At 35.9% G+C, this 10,969-nt stretch overlaps 1 non-coding gene across 1 annotated transcript; it reads left to right on the forward strand.

The window, feature by feature from the left end:
• Positions 1-3,458: 3,458 nt before the first annotated feature.
• LOC131180470 (small nucleolar RNA R71) lies at positions 3,459-3,565 on the forward strand. Its single transcript, XR_009149240.1, has one exon. It is a non-coding gene; the product is annotated as a small nucleolar RNA R71 (small nucleolar RNA).
• The last annotated feature ends 7,404 nt before the right edge of the window (positions 3,566-10,969 follow it).

Below are 10,969 nucleotides of genomic sequence, written 5' to 3' on the forward strand. Positions count from 1 at the left end.
ATTCTTCACCATCCAATTTCAACCTACTAAGATTATCAGCAACTACATTTTCAGCTCCTTTCTTATCTCTAATCTCCAAATCAAATTCTTGTAGCATCAGAATCCACCTAATGAGCCTCGGTTTGGCCTCCTTTTTACGGAGCAAATACCTGATGGCTGCATGATCTGAAAATATAACCACCTTTGAGTCAATAATGTAAGGTCAGAACTTTTCCAATGCAAAGACAATTGCCAAAAATTCCTTTTCTGTTGTTGCATAATTTGTTTGAGCCTCATCCAGTGTTCTACTAGCATAATAAATAGCATAAGCCTTTTTGTCCTTTCTTTGACCAAGAACAGCCCCAATTGCATAGCTGCTAGCATCACACATAATTTCAAAAGGTAGGCTCCAATCAGGTGGTTGCATGATTAGTGCAGTGATAAGAGCTTGCTTCAACCTGCAAAAGGCATCCAAACACTCTTGGTCAAATACAAATGGTGTGTCATTACTTAACAAATTAGACAAAGGTTTAGCTATTTTAGAAAAATCCTTGATAAAGCGTCTGTAGAACCCGGCATGTCCTAGGAAACTTCGAATTCCCTTGACATTGGTAGGAGGAGCCATCTTCTCTATCACTTCAACTTTGGCTTTATCAACCTCTATTCCTCTGTTAGACACCAAATGTCCAAGCACTATCCCTTCCTAAACCAGAAAATGACACTTTTCCCAATTTAACACAAGGTCAGTATCTGCACATCGCTGTAAAATTTTAGAAAGGTTAGCCAAGCATATATCAAATGAAGATCCATAAACAGAAAAATCATCCATAAAAACCTCCATTATGTCTTCAATGAAATCTGAGAAGATTGCCATCATGCACCTTTGAAAAGTGGCTGGTGCATTACACAACCCAAATGGCATTCTTCTATAAGCAAAGGTTCCATATGGACAAGTAAAAGTGGTTTTCTCTTGATCATTTGGATGGATAGGGATTTGAAAAAAACCTGAATATCCATCTAAATAGCAAAAGTAAGAATGCCTAGCTAGTCTTTCCAACATTTGATCAATGAAGGGAAGTGGAAAGTGATCTTTTCTAGTGGCAACATTTAATTTTCTGTAATCTATGCACATTCGCCAACTAGTCACTGTTCTGGTGGGAATTAATTCATTATTTTCATTTTTGACAACTGTCATTCCACCCTTTTTTGGAACAACATGTACTGGTCTCACCCTATTAATGTCTGAGATAGGGTAAATGATCCCTGCATCAAGCAACTTCAAAATTTCCTTTTTAACAACTTCTTTCATATTTGGGTTCAACCTCCTTTGATGTTCAATAGATGGTTTACAATTTTCTTCCAAAATGATTCTATGCATGCAAAAGTGTGGGCTTATTCCCTTAATGTCATCTATGGTGTATCCCAAAACTTTCCTAAATTGTCTCAACACTCTTAACAACTTATCAGCCTCTAAAGTACTCAAATTTGCATTTACAATTACTGGATAAGTGTTATTAGTGCCAAGAAATTCATACCTGAGCTGAGAAGGAAGTTGCTTAAGTTCTACCTTAGGTGCATCTTCTTCCTTGAATGATGGTTGCTTAAATTCTGCTTTTTCCTTTTGTGTGAGTTGAAAAACTGGAGCAGAAATGAATGGTGGACTTCCCTCTAAGTGTTGAGCATATGCAGCTACATGAGGGTTGTCATAGTCTATGCCTCCTCCATGAACCAAACAATTTTCAAGTGGATCTTCTGGATATTTCTTTCTGAAGTGTTCTTCAACCAGCTCATCAATAATATCAACTCTCAAGCAAGTATCAGCTTCAGAATGATGCTTCTTCATAGAGTTATTAATATTGAAAATTAATTGCTCTTCACCAACTCTAAGAGTAAGCTTTTCTCCTTTCACATCAATCAATGCTCCTGCTGTAGCTAGAAAGGGTCTCCCCAAGATAATTGGAATATTAGAATCTTCCTCCATGTCCAAGATGACAAAGTCAACAGGTATATAGAACTTTCCAACCTTCAGGGGCACATTCTCCAAAATCCCTTCAGGATACTTGATTGTTCTGTCAGCTAACTGAAGAGAAATGTGGGTTGGCTTTAGATCTCCCATGTTGAGCTTCTCATAGATGGAAAGGGGCATAAGGCTTACACTAGCCCCTAAATCACATAGGGCTTTTGTAGAACATGACTCTCCAATGTGGCATGGAATTGAAAAACTCCCTGGATCCTTAAGCTTTGGAGGAAGTTTCCTTTGGAGGATAGCACTACATTCTTCTGTCAAAGCTACAGTTTCATCATCTTCAAGTTTCCTCTTGTTTGAGAGAATTTCTTTCAAGAATTTTGCATAAGAGGGCATTTGTGAAAGAGCATCAACAAAAGGCACATTTATGTAAAGTTTCTTCAAAACCTCTAAGAACTTCCCAAATTGCCTATCAAGCTTGGCTTTGTGAAATCTTTGTGGAAAGGGAAGTTGTGGCTTGTAGGGCTCAGGAGGTATATACTTCTCTTCTTTTTCTTCAAATTCCTCTTTACATTTTTCTGCACTCTCTTGTTTTTCACTCTCATCAGTTCCTTTTTCATTTTCTCTCTTCTCACTGTTTTCACTCTTCTCATCATTTATAACTTTACCACTTCTTAAAGTAATAGCTTGACACTGCTCTCTTGGATTTTCTGGTTGACTTGGAAGCTTTCCAAAAGATTTGGCACTTGAGGAAGATGCTTGTTGTGCAATCTGGTTTTCCAAAGATTCATTGTGTGTTTGCATCTGTTCCAGCCTTGCTTTCACCTCTCTCATCTCCTCATCATGCTTATTTTGGTTGGCAAGAATCTGTTGCAATAAAGCTTCAGTGGTGGAATTTCGTTCTTGCTGTTTTGGTGGAGGGTTCATATTTTTCTGCTGAAAATTAGGCAATGGTTGCCTATTTTGCTGATATGGAACTTGACTCTGCTGTTGTGGTTGAAAATTCTGATTTTGAACTTGACCTTGCTGATTGCCCCATGAAAAGTTGGGATGATTCCTCCAATTTGGATTGTAAGTTTGAGAATAAGGATTCCCCATTTGCTTGTTTCCATAATTACCAACATATGCTGCTTGTTCTCCATAATCTACTCCACAGCTGGTTGTTTCCTCTGCATAAGCCACTTGTTGTGAACTTCCAGCTGATGATGATGAACTGACCAACATACTCAAATCTTCCATCTTCTTAGCAAGGACATTTGTAAGTGCATCAAACTTTGCATTAATCATGTTGAATGGGTCAAGATCATATATTCCAGCAGCTTGCCTCTTCTGAGTTTGAGCTGGTCCTCTTGGACTACTCCAAAGATGAGTATTCTTTGCAATTTTCTCCAATAGCTCATAAGCTTCATCTTCATGCTTTATAATAAATTCTCCTCCTGTTTGAGCATCAATAATTCCTCTGATTGCAGGAGTGACATTTGTGTAGAAATTCTGATTTATCATCCATTTTGGAATGGCATGATGTGGGCATAATCTTTCCAATTCTTTCCATCTCATCCATGACTCATAAAGAGTTTCATCTTCTCTTGGTCTGAAAGCTGTCATTTGATTCCTCAATTCTTGAGTTTTTCCAGGTGGAAAATATTGTGCAAGAAATGCATCAGTGAGTTGCTCCCAATTTGTAATGGAGTTGTGAGGTAAAGAATCAAGCCAATCCAATGCTCTATCTTTCAAAGAGAATGGGAATAGCTTCAATCTTGCTGCATCATCGACACTCAGAGTTGTTTTTGCATGTCGCAAATCATAGCAAATTTCTTCAAATGTGTGTGTGGATTTTCAGAAGGATGTCCTCCAAATTGAGAGTTTTGGATCATTTGAAGAACTCCAAAATCCATCTTGTAACTATTTGCATCAATTCTTGGTCTTGCTATACTCTCTCTCAAGTCATCAAAACGAGGAAAAGCATGATCCATCATACTTCCCCTAGGCAGATTAGCATTTACTACCTCTTCACCATGGGCTGCATTTTCATTATTTTGACCATTTCCAGCATTACCAACACCAATTCTAATTCTTTCATCAGCCATGTCTGCTTCTAATTCAGTTTCTATCAAGGCTTCTTTTCTTTTTCTGGTTTCTTTCTTGTTGGCCTTACAAAATTTCTCAATTTCAGGGTTGAATAATAAGGATGTATCACTTGTGCTTCTAGCTCTTCTCATAAAAGATTAAGAGTACCTGAAAAAGAACAAACAAACACAAAATGAAAAAATAACAGAGATAAAACTAAAAAAAAAAAAAAAAAAAAAACAACTAAAATAATCAAGAATTCAATCTTAAACAAACAAATCCCCGGCAATGGCGCCAAAAACTTGATGCGTCCCAACCGCAAGTGCACGGGTCGTACAAGTAGTATAGAAAAATATCGATCCCACGGGGAGTTGTGTTAATGATTGAATTTTCGATATAAAAGTTGACTAAATTGAAGTATTTATGAAATTAAAATATGAACTAATGGGTAATGGAGTATGAAATCTAAATGTGCAAATTTAATATTCTATTCAACAATGTATTAATTAAACTAAAATTGCATCAAATTGAAATAAGCAAGTTCAAATATGGCAATATTTAAAATGGTAAGCAATTAATTTCGATTAGAAATTAACAATGGTAAAAAGGTGATTCCGGAGTTTGGGATTTCATATTCGAGCTATTTTGGGATTTTAAATTGGTTATCCAATCTTATGAAACTTATGGGTTTTAAGGAGATTAATTCTTAAATCCTTTGAATTCCTTTTCGAGTGAGACAAAGAGTGCCTTAATCAAACTAATCCTACTTTCGTGGAGTTAGAATTAATTAAGACCCATTAAGTTCCTTAATTAATCTGTGAATCCTCTTAATCCTTAGCCTATTTCTAGGTCTAAGTTAATTAAGTCCAATTTCTTGATTATCTATCACAAGGCCTTCTCCTTTCGGTGCTTCAACCATGGATTAAGAACATTACTCAATGGGATCCTACATTAAGCATGCCATTAAGTATACAAGAAATGAATAAAACTCATTAAGACCACAAAATATGGATTACCCAATCAAAATCCACAAAATATCTCAAATATTACAACCCTTACTCCAGAATCAAAAGTAAACTACTCACTATCCATAATGCTTACAAGATATGATGAGTTTAAATGGAAATAAAGCTTTAATCTAAGCTAAGAAGTAAGGAATTAAACACTAGAAATGTAGAAAAGTGTAAAGAAAGAAAGAAATCAGCAAATCTTGGTTGAAAATGGTGTGGAAGGTGAAAATGACTCCTTAAATTCTGCTCAGCCTCCTCTTATTCTTCTTTGCTCCTTTCTTTTTTCTAAATTGGGAAAATGAGACTATATATAGCATTTTTCTGACATGGAGCCCTAAAATAGTATGTTCTAGGAGGAATACATTAAGGGAATCTTCTGCCAGCTCATTAATGAACTCTTTATGGGACTGCATAAGTGGATCGCATAAGTTATGCAAATCCTTATGCGATTTCAGTTCTGGGTCACTTATGCAGTGCATGACTTGGTGCATAGGTTATGCACAATTTCGTGAATGTGCATAAGGGAGGTGAGAATGTGCATAAGCTATGCTCCTTATGCACATTTCGGTGGTTCTCGGGCAGTGATCTTCCTCCTTATGCAGAACTGCATAGCTTATGCGGCAAGTTATGCACAGTTTGGTCAATGCATATTTCAACTTGAAAACTTGTTTTTGGCATCTTTTTGCTGTAGAAGACACTCCTCAATGGCAAAATTCTCTTTAGTCCTTCAAAAACACCATTTTTCCTACAAAACAAAGTAAAAATTACAAATTAGTGCAAAATTGACAACTATGAAAAACTAACTAATTAACTAATGAAATTAGCTAAAAATGACTAATAACCAAATAAAATGATTGTGAAATTAGACCTAAATGACTATGCAAGATATGTGCATCAAATACCCCCAAACTCAGGCTTTTGCTTGTCCTCAAGCAAACTTTAAAATGTGATGCAAAGTTTTTAGGGGTGCCTTATCCAAGGAGTTATGAAAATTACCAATTAAAGTAACTTAATACACCTTTAGCCATACCAACAATCCATATACCCATCCCTCAAAATGCAAAGAATCTAATGCTTATCCAAACTTTCACCGCTTAGCCATCAAGTCAATTATCATTCAAAATCCCCAAACCAACCAATCAAAAGAGAGAGTCATGCTCAAAAGGAATTCTAGAACAATCAATAGTCAAAGTGTCTCCATATGGAATGATGGAATTGAATGAATGAATGAATAATTTTCCAATCCCATAGGCAAATTCCCTACTCCTATCTCCACTAATGTAGCTAGTACTATCAAGAGATCAAAGGTCTTTTTAGGGATGTAATGGGGCCATGGGGTTCAAAATGATGCAATATTTCATTTTTTCTATACTACTTGGTGCGTCCCAACCGCAAGTGCACGGGTCGTACAAATAGTATAGAAAAATATCGATCCCACGAGGAGTTGTGTTAATGATTGAATTTTCGATATAAAAGTTGACTAAATTGAAGTATTTATGAAATTAAAATATGAATTAATGGGTAATGGAGTATGAAATCTAAATGTGCAAATTTAATATTCTATTCAACAATGTATTAATTAAACTAAAATTGCATCAAATAGAAATAAGCAAGTTCAAATATGGCAATATTTAAAATGGTAAGCAATTAATTTCGATTAGAAATTAACAATGGTAAAAAGGTGATTCCGGAGTTCGGGATTTCATATTCGAGCTATTTTGGGATTTTAAATTGGTTATCCAATCTTATGAAACTTATGGGTTTTAAGGAGATTAATTCTTAAATCCTTTGAATTCCCTTTCGAGTGAGACAAAGAGTGCCTTAATCAAACTAATCCTACTTTCGTGGAGTTAGAATTAATTAAGACCCATTAAGTTCCTTAATTAATCTGTGAATTCTCTTAATCCTTAGCCTATTTCTAGGTCTAAGTTAATTAAGTCCAATTTCTTGATTATCTATCACAAGGCCTTCTCCTTTCGGTGCTTCAACCATGGATTAAGAACATTACTCAATGGGATCCTACATTAAGCATGTCATTAAGCATACAAGAAATGAATAAAACTCATTAAGACCACAAAATATGGATTACCCAATCAAAATCCACAAAATATCTCAAATATTACAACCCTTACTCCAGAATCAAAAGTAAACTACTCACTATCCATAATGCTTACAAGATATGATGAGTTTAGATGGAAATAAAGCTTTAATCTAAGCTAAGAAGTAAGAAATTAAACACTAGAAATGTAGAAAAAATGTAAAGGAAGGAAGAAATCTGCAAATCTTAGTTGAAAATGGTGTGGAAGGTGAAAATGACTCCTCAAATTCTGCCTCAGCCTCCTCTCTTTCTTTTCTCCTTGCCCCTTGTCTCCCCCTTTTCTAAAATGAGAAAATGGGACTATTTATAACATTTTTCTGACATGGAGCCCTAAAATAGTATGTTCTAGGAGGAAATATTTGAGAGAATCTCCTGCCAGCTCATTAATGAACTCTTCAAGGGACTGCATAAGTGGACTGCATAAGTTATGCAGTCCCTTATGCGATTTCTGATTACAGGTCACTTATGCGAAGCTGCATGACTTGGTGCATAGGTTATGCACAATTTCGTGAATGTGCATAAGGGAGGCGAGAATGTGCATAGGCTATGCAGTCTCCTTATGCACATTTCGGTTGGTTCTGAAACAGTGATTTTTCTCCTTATGCAGAACTGCATAGCCTATGCGGCAAGTTATGCACAGTTTGGTCTATGCATATTTCAGCTTGAAAACTTGTTTTTGGCATCTTTTTGCTGTAGAAGACACTCCTCAATGGCAAAATTCTCTTTAGTCCTTCAAAAACACCATTTTTCCTACAAAACAAAGTAAAAATTACAAATTAGTGCAAAATTGACAACTATGAAAAACTAACTAAATAACTAATGAAATTAGCTAAAAGTGACTAATAATCAAATAAAATGGCTATAAAATTAGACCTAAATGATTATGCAAAATGTGTGCATCAAATACCCCCAAACTCAAGCTTTTGCTTGTCCTCAAGCAAACTTTAAAATGTGGTGCAAAGTTTTTTAGGGGTGCCTTATCCAAAGAGTTATGAAAATCACTCATTAAGGTAACTTAACACACCTTTAGCCATACCAACAATCCATATACCCATCCTTCAAAATGCAAAGAATTTAATGCTTATCCAAGCTTTCACCGCTTAGCCATCAAGTCAATTATCATTCAAAATCCCCAAACCAACCAATCAAAAGAGAGAGTCATGCTCAAAAGGAATTCTAGAACAATCAATAGTCAAAGTGTCTCCATATGGAATGATGGAATTGAATGAATGAATGAATAATTTTCCAATCCCATAGGCAAATTCCCTACTCCTATCTCCACTAATGTAGCTAGTACTATCAAGAGATCAAAGGTCTTTTTAGGGATGTAATGGGGCCATGGGGTTCAAAATGAGGCTAAGAAGAAAGATGGGTAAAAAGGATTCAAAGCATGAGAATATTTTCAATTTTGAAACATAAGGTACACTTTATTATATATATATATATATATATATATATATTTTTTTTATATGGGAGAGAAGAATACACAATGAGGATTGTCAAGTGCTAGCATAGTTTACAAAACACATAAAAATGGAGGGACATTTTGATACTTTAACTTGTATTTTGCATTTTCTTTTGATGATTGTCCCTAAAATTGCCACCCCCAAACTCATTTCTTTTAATACTTTGGGTGGATTTCTTTCATTTTGAATGGCAATAGTGAAAAGCACATATACTAGCACTTTTACAAGGTGACAAGCACTTCTTCTCCCTTTTATTGTATATTTTTTTCTTTTTCTTTTTTTTTTTATTTTTATTTTTTTTAGAAAGTGTACCTAATATTCAATATTATTCTCATGAAAAGGGTTGGAGTGTTTGGTTCATTGGCTAGGTAGTAATAAGGATTTCAAGCAAAATTAGGGATAAAAAGGTTCAAAGGGGTTTGCAAGGGTAATTTTAATTAGGAAAAAGGGCCAAAGGTTTAAAATGAGAAGGTTTAAATCAAAGAATGCCTAATCATCTCTCTTTTCAAGTACAAGCTGGTATTTCGCCTTGAAAGGTTTAGAAAATTTGTTCTAGGATTGGTGAGACATCATTTGACTACCTTATATCCAATAACTCCCTCTAAACACTCCAATCTCTAAATGACTAGTTGGGTGGCTTTTTGGCTAAGAAGATATAGGCAAGGGATAGACACTTCAAAACCTTGCACCTTTTAGGAACTTTCAATCCACAAACCCAACTAAAAGGTGAGTCAAATCACTCTCATAGGCACATTTTCAATACTCAAGGGATTTGGCAAAAGATTTTAATGCATGGTGTATGATTCCTAAAATGAGTAATGCATGAACTAAATGGAGGAAGCCTATTTGTATGCAATTTGTACAATTTCTAAGTGATGTATAATGTGTGTGTAAATGTGTAATGAATATGTATGTATGGATGTATATGTAAAATATTTACAATATATGTAAATGAACTGGGATGAGATGCTCTTATACTCAAAATGTGAAAAATAAAGCTAAAAATCAAAATGTGCACCCCCAAACTCAAAATTAGACATTGTCCTCAATGTCTCAAACAGTAGATATCCAAAACTCAAAGCAAATAATATTGACCAGGAATTGTAAAAATTAAGAGCAAAAAGAAAGAGTTACCTGGTATGAGAATTCAAGTTAAAGGGATGCATAAGAAGCTGCACAGGTTATGCAGAGTTAAGTGCTGTCCAGAACATGTGCATAGGTAAGGTGCATAAGCCATGCGGTGCTGCATAAGAGGCAATAGATGTTGCATAGGCTATGCAGGACAGTTGCATAAGGGAAATACAACCTGTGCAGTTCTGCAGAAGTAGCAGAAGGAGTTGCACAGGCTATGCAAAAGTTATGCATGAGGAAATTCATAGCTGTGCAGTGTATACAAAAAGCTGCTGCATGGGAATTTGCAAGGGGAAATGTACAACCAGCAGTAAAAGTATGGAAATATAGACAGAGTATGGGCAAATATGTACAAAAAGGCAATAAGTGCAATAAAAATCAAAGAAGACTAATGTAATAGCTATTCATTAAAACTTCAAAAGAAACAGAATTTAAAAGAAACTAATTCAGAACAAACAAACAAAATCCAAAACAAACTATAAATGTTTGAACATATTTACAAAGAAAAGGTCCTACAAGATTGAACAAAAGTAAAATAAACACTAATCTATGTCTATTGTTTTTCCTTTGTCCAAGGATGTTGCTAAGGGGCTGGTGGCTGCTGCGGGCTGTCGAAATGATGGTGCTGGAGGAGGTGATGGAGGTGGAGGTGGCATACCCAGAAAGATCATGAGTTGTTTCACCATCTCCTTCAGTTCTTTCTGCTTGTCCCTGGTTTCCATGACAAGGTCAAATAGTTGATCATGACGATCCTTTAGTGTATCAAGACCACTGTCAAGCTTCCTATCCACAAAGTAGATATCATCACTAAGCCTGTCAAGGTAGGTGAATAAGGCTTTAGTGTTGAATGCAGGAGGTGCTGTGGATGAGGTAGGTTCAGCTGTAGGAGGAATGGGCTGAGCAGAGGTAGCTGGAATGTCCTGAGTAGGCTGAGGGGGTGGGGTAGGTGTAGTAGGGTGCTGTGGGACTGGTGTGAAAGGTTGGGTTTCTGGTTGTGCAATAGGCTCAGTTTCTGCTGCAGGGTGGCCAGTATCAAAATATGATAAATGGAACCCTGTTTTGGTTAAGTGTGCAGTATCAAAATAAGAAGTGTCCTCAAGTGCTGGGATTGAGTGCTTTGCAGGATTAAAGCCAAAATGCTTGGCTATAAAGAATGAGCCCACCCAAAACAATGTCACCAATGGATTTGGTGGCAATATGCAGCACATGTTCACAAAAGAAGTAACCTGGAGACACCTTAACTTTATGAAAT

The sequence above is a fragment of the Hevea brasiliensis genome, chromosome 5 (genome assembly GCF_030052815.1).
Source record: "Hevea brasiliensis isolate MT/VB/25A 57/8 chromosome 5, ASM3005281v1, whole genome shotgun sequence".
Lineage (NCBI taxonomy): Eukaryota > Viridiplantae > Streptophyta > Magnoliopsida > Malpighiales > Euphorbiaceae > Hevea > Hevea brasiliensis.